This window comes from Pteropus medius, unplaced genomic scaffold (genome assembly GCF_902729225.1).
Source record: "Pteropus medius unplaced genomic scaffold, Ma_sr-lr_union100, whole genome shotgun sequence".
NCBI lineage: Eukaryota > Metazoa > Chordata > Mammalia > Chiroptera > Pteropodidae > Pteropus > Pteropus medius.
In genome coordinates, this window is record NW_024349802.1 from 28,437,484 (window position 1) to 28,449,873 (window position 12,390).

The 12,390-nt window shown below is 34.2% G+C and overlaps 1 protein-coding gene across 6 annotated transcripts in view; it reads left to right on the forward strand.

The window, feature by feature from the left end:
* ZNF385D (zinc finger protein 385D) overlaps positions 1 to 12,390 on the forward strand; it is a 268,358-nt gene that overhangs the window by 140,947 nt on the left and 115,021 nt on the right. The gene's annotated exons all lie outside the window — the stretch shown is intronic.

A 12,390-nucleotide genomic window follows, 5' to 3' on the forward strand; every position in this document is an offset into this window, starting at 1 on the left:
TCACAGGAAGTTGATTCTAATACCTGGGTTTTAACCAGTACTTCTTAGCCATTCCCCATAGAGCCTTTAAACATCGAATGGATTTTCCTTGTGTTGGGGTTTTGGCCCTGTACCTTGAACAGGCTCCCTGGGCAACTCCCAGTGTGCAGCCAGGGTTGAGAATGATTGCCTTAAATGTGTGCCAAGCATTTAAGAGACAGATTATTGTTTTTACTTTAAAACATGCAGTTCATTTTGAATATTTACATCAAGGCCCCTAAGCACAATCTGCTTCAGATGACAGTGCAATTTGATGACAAAGCAATTTTTCTACAAAATTGAACAAAGTGGCTTCAATGAAGAATTCTATTAGACCACTTTCCCTCTTAAAATGATTGACAGTTGGCTGGAGTGGCTGCTTTTATATATCTAATTACTTTCTTCAACAGTAAAACTTTCTTGAGCATTTTCTGTCCTCAGACACTTGCTTTTCAATGACAAATAAAACTATATCTTTTGCAATTTGGGGAGGAAAGAAGTATAAGCAGAGTATTTGAGTGTGGATAGTATATGACATGATGCTAGAATGTAAAGAGTGTTTTGGGGACTGGGAGAGGGAGCATTTAGTCTGACCTATTGAGAGACTAGAGGGATTTGATTCTCTTGGAGAAAATAACATTTCCAAAGATAGACAGGAATTTTTCATGTAATATTTAAGTCATAGATATTGAAAAATATGAAAGAGCCTTACAAAAGATAAGAAGACAAGAAACCACACTGGATTATGCAAGGACTTGCAAGCAGATCTGTATTACAGAAGCAAAATATCGGAGGCAAGGAAGAATGGAAATGAATCTAGAGATATGGGCCTGGGCTACTTCATGAAAGGCAGTGTTTACCACCATAAAATGTCCCTTGTGGCTTGAATTCCACATCACTGGATTAAAGAAAGTGGTATATGGGCCACCCACAGGGAAAGGTAGGGGAAATATGTGTGTAAATCAGTGAAAGAATATTTCAGTGCAAGAAGTAGAATATGTCAATAAATTATCAAGTATAGCCCAAACAGAATAAAAGAAATTGAGTCATGCCAAATTCCAAGCAGTGAGAATTTTTATGTATGGAATTGGTGGATAAATACTGGCACTTAAATTTGTATGTAAATAATATGTATGCATGTGTATACACACACATACAAACTTATGTGTATGTCTATTTTCATTTTTGAACAAAACAAAAACAAGCAAGGATATCCTTATATGCTTAATTCCATATACATGTGTTATCTTGGAATTTTCATGCTGGAAGAGACATATAGATACTGACAGAGTTGGAATTTGTATAAAAGGAGCCATTCCACACATCATTATACTTTCTCAAAGGCATTAAATGGCAGTATAAACAAAGAAACAAACAAGCAAAGGAATAATAAAAAAAATAGTACAAGGCAAAACATGTAGCCCCAAATTTATGTCTTTTCTAATTTAACCAAAATTAGATAATCACTCACATAGCTCATACCAATGTGCCACTGTTTAATTTTTCTATAGACTTTATAACTTTGATTTTGTGACAGTTCATAAATAACCCATCTACATTTTTTGCAGGCCCCCTAATAACGATCTGCACTACTTCTTTCAATTCTATTATCTTTATCTCTCTGTATTTCAGTTCCTTGAACTTGAACTTGTTTCTCCTTCCCAGACCCTTGGGGATCACAAAACAATTTGAGGCTAAAACTGATCGAGTTAAGAAGAAGACGGAAAAGGAATAGTCTCAGTGATACATTGTTCAAGCTTTCCCTTTTAGTTTTGACCACTAAGACAAGAAAACTTATTTTAATTTGTATTTTTCCTTTAACCAAGAAATCCTAGAATTAGTGTCTGAGTTAAATTTCACAGTGGCCTCTGTATTTTATATTGCCCATTCCATTTGTTAGGGCTTGAAATGTGTTCCCCCCAAAAAAGAATGGTTGGAGTCTTAAACCCCAATACATCAGAATGAGACATTATTTGGAAATGTGCTTTTTACAGATGTAATCAAGTTGAAATGAATTCAGTAGAGTGGTCCCTAATCCAATAGGACTGGTGTCCTTATCAACAGTAGAAATTTGGACACAGAGACCAACACACATAGGAAGAATGGAGTATTGGAGTGATGTGTCTATAAATTAGAGCTTACCAAAGAGTGCTGGTAGAACACCAGAAGCTAGGAATAGGCAGGAATAATTTCTCTTCACAGATTTCAGAGAAAGTGTGTGTCTCCAACACTTTGATGTCAAACTTCTAGCTTCTCAAACTGTGAGATAATGAATTTCTTTTGTTTAGAGCCACCACGTTTGCAGTACTTTGTTACAACAGCCCTAGGAAACTATCACACAATTAAAATATTAAGGAGATATGAAAGGCCAATTAACCTAGTGCTTTCACCTTTTAATTGTTTCAAACAAGAACATAATCAATCACTCCATATAATAATACCATGATGTTGAAAAAGAGAGGAGTTTAACAACAGAGAAGTAGAAAGGATATTTCAGAGAAAGAGAAAATCCTTTCAATTTAGTCATAAGTGATTCATATACAAAAGTATTTTGTCCTTACCTTTCTTTTCATCTCAGAATACAGCAGGTTTTAACACCTGGCCAGTGTTTCCTGGCCAGGAATCAGAAACGTTTGTGGACTTCTAGTAGAGCTGGTAATAGAATGGATTTTTGAAGTTTATTCTCCTTCTTAGTCAATAATGCCATGTTCTCTGGGGCATTCCACATAAATGTAATCCCAACTCTGGGGTTGCTAGATTTAATTACCTTAGACATTATTCAGAGACCAACCCTGAAGACCACTGAGGAATCTTGTCTTTGGCATTCATTGTCTTTGAAAGAGATTTTTCTATTTAAATCCACCAAAAACAGGATTCATGTCAAAACATTTGAGTCAAATTAAGTCTCTGTAATGCTGATAACAAGGTTTCTAAAGTGTCTAGTATTAAAAACTGGAGTGTACTCCACAGGGTGATATTAGTGTGATTAGGCAACATTCATTCTTTATAAAGAAACCATATGTATGTAATATATATCTAATATATAATATATTTTATATATATAGGCTAAAACAATATATATCTATAGGCTAAAAAAATACTGTTGCTGAAAAAGGAAGTCCATCAATAGAATGAAGTCACCTTCTTTTCTTCCTTTTTTTTCTTAGACTTTTATATCCCTCTTTGGGGTATAACTTTTCTCATTTGTAAAATGAGAAATTTCAATAAAATTAAAATATATATTGAGTGCTCACTAGGTTCTAAGGAAAGGAATGAGAATGACGGGGGACATGAGCATGGGTGAAACATAGCCCCCTCCTTACTGAAAACACAAGTAGATGAATTCCAGAGATGTGCCCAGGATGAAAATCCCATGACTGAGAAATTGTGTTGGTAACAATCCATATATCCACTTAAAAATCTCGGAGTGCGGGTATCAGGGGGCATTCCATGATAAGGCTACAAAGCGCATTGGTTAAACTGGTATTGCTTGAGTGCATAAATGATTCTAAGAAAAATAATGTCTTAAAATCCCCTTAAGCTCATCCATCCTTTACTTTGAACTTCCTATGTTTCCCTTTATTAGCCTACTCATAGAACATTAGGGAAAATAGCCATGGCAGAAAGCTACTGACAGTGAAATGTCTCTTACATGCGGACATGTCCTGAGTACTTGGAGAGCATCCAAATGCCTTTGCTCATTTCAAGTCCAAGCATTGGTTTTCTGAACCAAATCCTCTTCTCCTTAACTGATCAGGAGACTAGTATGTCTATTAGCCTTTGTCTAGGAAGGTGTATGGTGGAAAAATGGTCTGATGTTGGCACATTAAAGTGTAAAGACAGCCTATCAACCGTTTCCTGTTACTTAGATGACAATAGATTATATGCAAATTCTGCTCGGTGGCTCACAGTTATAGAGTCTACTCCCAGCGTCTATATCCTGTATGCCATGTCGTATCATGGAGTCATTTCCTACATGTCTTTGCTTTTAATAAGCTCTCTTCACCTTCTGTTTTTAAGGTTTTCTTGTGAACCCAAGTTTTTCCACTGCTATTGTAAATACCATTCCAACACTATTATGTGATGATATTGGACTTTATTTAGCAACTCAATAGACATGTTTTAAGCCTTTAATAAGTGTGAGCCAGTCTGCTGATTGCTGCATACAAAGAACAGTGGGATCCAGGCCTGCCAACACACTTTACTCTGTGTTGAGAAAGACAAACAAGTCAAGAAGTATCTTCAGATGGCGTGATGGAGCATTGTGAAGGATGAGTGGAAGCACCAAGCCTATTTGAAGGGGATCAGTGAAGAATTCTGGAAGAAGAGTTGAGTCCCTATTGGACTCCTGAAAAAGTGGGCAGGCATTAGCCAGGGGAAGATGAATTTGAAAGCATAGGGAAAAGACTTCTCAAGGCAGAGGGAGTGGAATGTGCGAAAGACATGAATGTAAAAGGTAAAAGAGAGCTTCGTTCATTGAAAAATTGGCTGTGCCCTTAGTGTATTTATGGGATTTATACATGTTATATTTCTTACTTGATTTAAATGAGTAGATTAGGGCTTGCCTGATTAAAGAGATTGATGGAAATAAACATTCTGGTTAAATGAATTTGTTGAATGAATTCATGCACGTCCTTTGCTGTTCTACAAAAGCAAAGAAATCATCAGACTTAATGTGTATCCCCAATACACCCCACTCAGAGCTGTCTTTGGCTTGGGTGATTGATATTTCTGTTAAACTCCCTACCAACACTAGTCCCATAGAAAGATTTGCATGTGAACTTTTAGATTTTTAAGAAGAGTATGATAAATATTATAACAAAACCCATATTTAATCATAATTTTACAGCTTAATATTTTGTCATTTTGATTTCTAGTTTTCATATTTTAGAAGAAATGAAATGTTATGTCTGTAGCTTTAGTTCTCTTTAGCCACTGTCCTAGTCCCATCCTTAGATCCCCAAAAGACAATTATTATGAGCATGATATACACTCTTCTTTTCATTCTAGTTAGCATATTTTTATATACAGATATGTGCATCCTCAATTTATCGATTTTTTCATGTGATTTTTAATTTTTATTTTGAAGAAAATCAGTCATAATATCATCTACTCAGTATATATTTGTGTGTATTTTAAAATTATGACTTTTTAAACACACTAATGATCACAACTTAAAAATAACTCTTTATTGTTATAAATAGTCAGTTTTATTTTCCCCTATTGTCTCCTAATATTTATTTTACAATGTGTTAAAATAAGGATCCATGTAAGGCTCATTGTTTGGAATTGATTACTATATCTCTTAACTATCATGTATCATATAGGTTATAAGTCTTTCCCCTATTATGTTCTATCTATTTATTTGTTCTAAAAAGTATGTCATTTGTTCTATGGTTTCCCAGTTTGGAATACACTGATTTTATTCATGTAGAAACTTAATATGTTCTCTCTCTCTCTATTTCCTGCAAACTGATAATTACATCTATAGGCTTGATCAGATTCAGGTTTTTTATTTTAGATACATGGATGGCATTGTACTTCAGGAGATACTTGATGTCTGGTTGTCTCTTTTGTTCATTAGAAGTGATTGATGCTTATTGCCTGGATGCATTATTTCTTTATGAGTTATAAAATGATTCTATCTTAATTTTTTTTTCCTGCTTTTTTTTATTGACCATGGATGTGTGTTTTTTTTGGTGTCTGATGTCATATGGTAGATATTCTTATGCATTTTGTTTTGTTTGTTCGTCCATGCTGCTAAAGAAATATTTAAGAAATTCCTTGTAACTTCTGTATTGACGTTTCATCTTATAGCTCTTGGGCCATTTATCATTTCTCCTGTTGATGGCCATTTAGGTTGTTTCAAAATTGTGGCTAATGCCAACAAAACTGCAAGGAACTCCCTTGTAATGATCTCGTGGTGTACATGAGCCAGAGTTTCTCTAGAAGTTGAATATTTAGGTCATATGGTCAATTATTTTAAATTTTACTAGGTGCTGCTAAATTCTCCTTTACTTTTCCCAAATCCTTGTCAATACTGAATGCTGTCAGATTTTTTTTTTTTTTGCCCACTGTGTAAAAACTGTCTTGTTATTTTAAATTCCATTTTCACGATAACCAGCACATTTTATTTTTTATTGACCTTTCAGATATTTTCTCCTACAAATTGCCTTTTAGTATGTCCTGACCATTTTGCCATTGGTATTTTTATCTTTCACATAGCGATTTCTAGAGCTCCCGTATGTAGCTGGAGTACATAATCCTTGATTTAGATGTTGTAGACATTTTCTCCCCATCTCTTTTTGTTTAAACGTATTTATTTTTTCATTTGCTGAAGAAAGAAAATCTAGCACAGTGTTTAAGAGTCAAAGTGGTGGCATCGGATTACCTGAATTCAAATCACAGGCCTGAAAATACTTAGCGTTGAAACTGATTTCCAGTTAAATTCGTGTCTCTGTGCCTAAACATTCTCATATGTAAAATGGTGGCAAAAAAATATCTACCTGCACCTTCTGCTCAATTTTGCTGTGAATCTAAAACTGCTGTAAAATAACATTATTCAAAGGAAAAAAATATATATATCTACCTTGTATGGATGCTAAGACCTAAGGAGATATGACATATAGGCCCTACTAAAAGTGATTCACACATCAAAGTGCTTGCTCACCTAAAGTTACTTATTGCTTCCTTCAAATATAATTTGAGGTTTAACATCATTGAACTTATATATCTTTTCCTGGATTTAGATCTCATGGATCTTCTGAGGCATCTTTCTACTCTTTCTAGGTTTTCTGCTTCTGGAAAGGAATGGTGAGGTTTGCTGTTCTTGCTATAAAATAATAATAGCAGAAGCAGTTGCATTTATTGAGTACTTTCTATGTGTCAGACACAGTGCTGAAATGTGTATACACTTAGTATAATTTCTTTTTCACCCAAAATGCAAGAGTGATTATCACCCCATTTTAGAGGGGAGAAAATACAGGCTTAGAAACATTAAAATAAAAGAGCTAGCAAATAAAGAAGGAAGATTTTAGAATAGCTTTTAACCAGTTGTTACTTTCTATTTGGAGAGAAAGAAGAAGGGTCAGACTTAATGTCATATATTATAGCTGTCAGAACCTAGAACTGGGAGGTGACAAGTTGGTTCCTTGACCATTTTTTCATTAGAACACTTCACCTCTCTGAACTTTAGTGGCCTTTTAAATAGAACGAGAGACAAAATGTGATCACTGACATTCTTTCCAGCTCTAAGATGCTTTGGTTCTCAGAAAAAAAGTTACACCACAAAAGATGATCTGTGCAGTGCAATTTAAAATGACAACCTAAATATGCAGTGACAGAGAATTAGCTAAGTAAATTGTGGTACAATCATTTAGTGAGATAGTATGCCACCATTTAATTGATAAATATAAAAACTGAAGTTAAATGAAAGTATTCTTTTGATACATTCTTAAATGGAAATAAAGAAAAATATTCTATATCAACTATGTAAAATTATGCATTTAAAAGTATAAAGATATACAGCTGCTGTATAATAAAGAATATAACTGTCTTTATCCTCTGTTCTTGGGAGGTAACTTCTAAAATCTTGGATATTCCTGAGTGATGAGTATCTTTGTTGATCATACACACTTTAGATCACACCCGAGTTTATGCTAATGAGAGGACGTAGGATGGGGGTCAGTCACCAGAAAGAGTGACTGTGCAATTAGAGGACTGGGCTTTGTACAGGTAATGTCAGTCTGACCTCCAGGGAGGGGAAAGGAGCTGGTAACTCAGTTCAATCATATGGCCAATTATTCAATTAATCATGCCTATGTAATGAAATCCCAATAAAAACTCCGGACAGCAAGGCTTGGGTGAACTTCTTGGCTGGGAGGGTGCAAGGAAGGTAACATGTCCTGATTCTGTGGAGAGAGCCATTGGCGGCTCCATGTCAGGATTCTCCCAGACCTCATCCTACTGGTCTCTCCATTTGGATTACTCTGATTTGTATCCTTTATAATAAATCTGTAATCATAATTATAGTGCTTTCTTGAGTTCTGTTAGTCATTCTAGCAAGTTATCGAAACCGCAGGGGTCATGGAGCTGCTGAAGTGGTAGCCAGTTTGTCAGAAGTGCAGGTGACTTGGGGACTCCCAAATTAGTGCCTAGATTCTGAAATGAAGACAGTCTTTTTGGGGACTGTGCTCTTCACCTGTGGAGACGACACTAACTCTGGATAGTGCCAGAATTGCATTGCAGTATTGTAACTACCATTTTAAAAAACTCTCTAGGAATATCTGGTAAAGCTTAACTTGTGCATATCCTACAAGCTAGAAACTTAATTTCTAATTATATATCTCAGAGAAATGACTTCTAATTCCAACAAAACACATGCTCACAAATATTTATAGTAACTTTAATCATAATAGGTTCAAACTGAAAACCCAAATCTCCACCAACTGTAGAGTTGACAAACAATTGTGATATGGTAGAATACAGCAATGAATAGGGGACAAGATACTCTTGACCCATATGCTGAATGAAAGAAATGGATACCTAAGAATATATACTATGTAATTACATTTTATAAAGTACAAAAGTAGGAAAAATAATCTATGCTGATCTCATAATGATAGTGATCACTAGAGGGTATTGACTAGGTAAGAGGAAGACTGGGAGCCTTCTTGATTTCAGAAAGCGTTCTACATCTTTATTAGGATAGTGATAACATGGGAGTATGCACATGTTTTAAAAAATCAATTAATGATACACTTAAGATGTATGCACTTTTTTATATGTAAGTTATATATCCATTAAAATAGAGAAAAAGGACAGAAGTTGCAATTTTTCAAATGGATAAATTCGTTGCAGGAGTGAGATTATTAGGAATATTGTTATTAGTGTTTTCTAATATATGAATATAAGCAATATAAACACAAATTTTACTAATTCATAGTTGGTGTAATAAATCTACCAGGGTCTCTACTCAGTGTCACTTAATTCTACAGAGTCACAAATACTCAGGACAGTAGATATCACGAAGCTTTATTGTGGTGCCTGAGGAAGGCAAAGAGGCAGAGTGGGAGGCTGTGGATATTAGCTGGCTCTGCCGCTTACTACTTGTATTATTTTAGATAAGGGGCAATGAGAGCTCTTCAGTAAATTGTTAGCATAGAAATAATGCTTATAAACAAAAAACACACTCTAAATGCCCTTAAGTGTGTGTAACCTTTAGAGTTATTGTTACTGGTCATTGTTACATAGAAATATCAGCTGAAAGAGACAACCTTTATATTTCTAGACTTCTAAACTTCCTGACATTTAAGTTCTTATTGTCCGATTTTAAAACTGAAATCCACAATAATAATAGGAACAGCGAAAGAGGCGGTCTCCTAGAATAGGAAATGTAAACCCAGGTTAAGCCCTTTCCTGTGAAAATACAACAGACGTCCTTAGAGTAGGTTCAGAACCTTGTACTGCGGCTGCTCTACCTGAAGCTGTGCCTGGTACACTTATTTACAAATCAATTTAGCAGAATGCCCAGAGGGGAGGTGATGGAAAAGCTGGATCTGAGATAGAAATGCAGAGATCTTTAAGCCTGAAATGAAGAAAAACATATTCATTTGGCTTTAAATAAAGCCATACTGAGTTTGAAATTGATTTTTAGTCTAGAGTTTGGGTAAGCATATCGATAAGTAGTGTATCATTCTTCACTTTTGTTTGTTTTAGGGGACTGAGTATTGTTTTTAGAAAATTTTAGCTGTTAAAATATTCTACTTTAGAAATTAAATAAATATCTTAAAATATCTTATATATTTTACCATTTCTTTCAGTTTTTAATTTAGTGATACATGGGATAAGTTTTATGGACCTGATTTTTATGCATTACATTTTTAGTTTATGTCTTTACTTTCATGCTGAAGGCTTTACATTTTATTCGTATTTCTATAATGACTTTATTTTTCCAGATTACAATTTTCTAAACTGCATGCATTGAACCAGACATGCTAAAATTAAAAACAAATAAAATGACAAAAGATTTGGTTATATTATTTTAGAAATTATTTATTTAAAACTTTTTTATTATGGGATATCTCAGAGAATTTATTTTATGGCGCACTGTGAATACCTCGGCTGTAAAATCTGGGTTTTCTACTACTTATTTAACCCAAGAGCCCCCATTTTTTCTAGCCTACACACATTGGCGTCCCTTAAAACTGATTCTGTAGAAAAAAAAGTCTTAATGATAATATACATACACACAATAAAGTGTGATTGTTTTGACAAATCAGACCTATTTGTTCATGGGGAAAAACCCACATGTATGGCTTTCTCTTTGAACAAAATGTTTGATTATAATGGTAAATAATGGTATGTTTAGACAAAATGATCAAAGTGGCTATTTGTCCCCTGAGTTTAGAGTAGATGCTACTTTTCGTTACATACCATGTGGATTCATTTAATTGACTATCTAACAACAGAACTGGTTATTATGTAGATATTGCCCTTTCATAATTCCTTGTTGTAAATGTATATTTATAGGTGTATATATTAGAGAGGTGAATGCGATTTATGTTAAGTAATAAAGGCATTAGACATCATTTTTCATACTAGATTCCTAAAATGATAAAAGATAAATAAAATACTTTTTGTTGGTGTAACTTTTGTTTTTAAAATATAATTCAGTTGTGTTTTTTTGCTAACTATACTGGGAAATAAAATGGTCTCCAAAGAAGAATATACAACTTTGCATTGTGAAATTTGATTTTACAGTCCCAGAGATCAGAACATCATTCAATTCAAACAAAAGAATTAAATCTAGAGAATATGTCACATTTGCATGGGGTCTAGTTCCAAAATACCTCCTACACAAATTTGAATCGAATATAGTCATTGCTTTCTCATTGTTATTGAAAGACCAAAATAATATACTGTTCACTAATATATGATAAATACTCAGCACCACATGTCAGAAAGCATCTTTAATATAAATGTGTTGTTCATTTTTATTTCATTGTATTATTGTAAGAGTACTTCAATATTTCTAAATGAGTTATAGACATAATTTACCTAATCCCCTGATAGAAATGGGCCCCATTTATGCACAGAACAGATGCAATATAACATGACAAGACAACTACTTCTAAGTTAGTGACCTCTTTCTGCTTTTAATTTTCTTTAGCTCTTGGCTGAAAGGGAAATTATTCCCCAGTGTTCTCTGTAATTGTTGTCATAGAAGCATTATGATGGCATGTTTAAAGTAGTTTAAGAGTGATCCTGGGAAGCAAAATGAAGGCTTTTGAAACAGCCCAGATTCACAGATTTGTGTGGCCTTTTCAAGCTCTGAGCATTATCCATTTTGGATCTGAGGAAGTAGGGGAGTTTGAGAGGAGGGAGGGAAGGAGAGAGAGGGAGGAAGAGAGAAGAATCCGATACCATGCCCTGTGGCCTTTCAAACTACTCTCTGGTAGTACATCCAACCTAAGGAAAAGAGATTGTAATTTTAATTTAATTTCAATGTTCGAATTAAGACGCTGAATCGAATTTAGGAATAAGCTTTAGATTGTATATTAAGACTTGAAAAGATTATAGAATTTACTGGAAATAATTCAAATTCAAATGTTCATCAACTGACAAATGGGTAAACATATGGTGGTGTATCTATACGAACGATTACTACTCAGCAATAAAAAATGAATAAGTTACTGATATAGGCAACGAAATGGTTGACTCTTAGAAACTTAATGCTGCATGATAGATGGCAGACAAAAAGATCACATACTGTATGATTCTTTTTATATGAACTTCGAGAAAATGCAAAAATGTAGTGACAGAAAGCAGATTATTGGTTTCAAAGACTTGGGGTGGGAGGCAGGAATTGATCACAGAAGGGCAGGAGGGAACTTTTCCAGGCAATTCAAATGCTCTATTTGATAATTAGTATTACTGTGTATATTTGTCAAATCTCAACCAATTCTATAGTTAACACCAGTGAATGCTATTGCATGTAAATTATACCTAAATAAAACTGGTTTAAAAGGGAGTATGGAGAATTCACCAGTAAGCGGGGGGCGGGTGATGCTAGAACTTGTTAATACCTGGAAGTGATCAGAAAACTCTTGGATAGCTGAATTTTATCCAGAATCTGGGCCAGGATTAAAATCAGGAAAAAAAATTAAGTGATGATGGAAGAAAATAATGATTACATGACAACTTCTTTTTGATCTTTGTATCTGTTTAATATATAAACCACCTAGCCTAATACTTAGCTAATAAAAGACACTTAATAAATGCTGAGTGTTATTATGTTTATTGTTGTTACAGCTGATATTTAGAACACTACATTAAGAGTGTTCTATATTAATAGCCAACATTTATTGATTT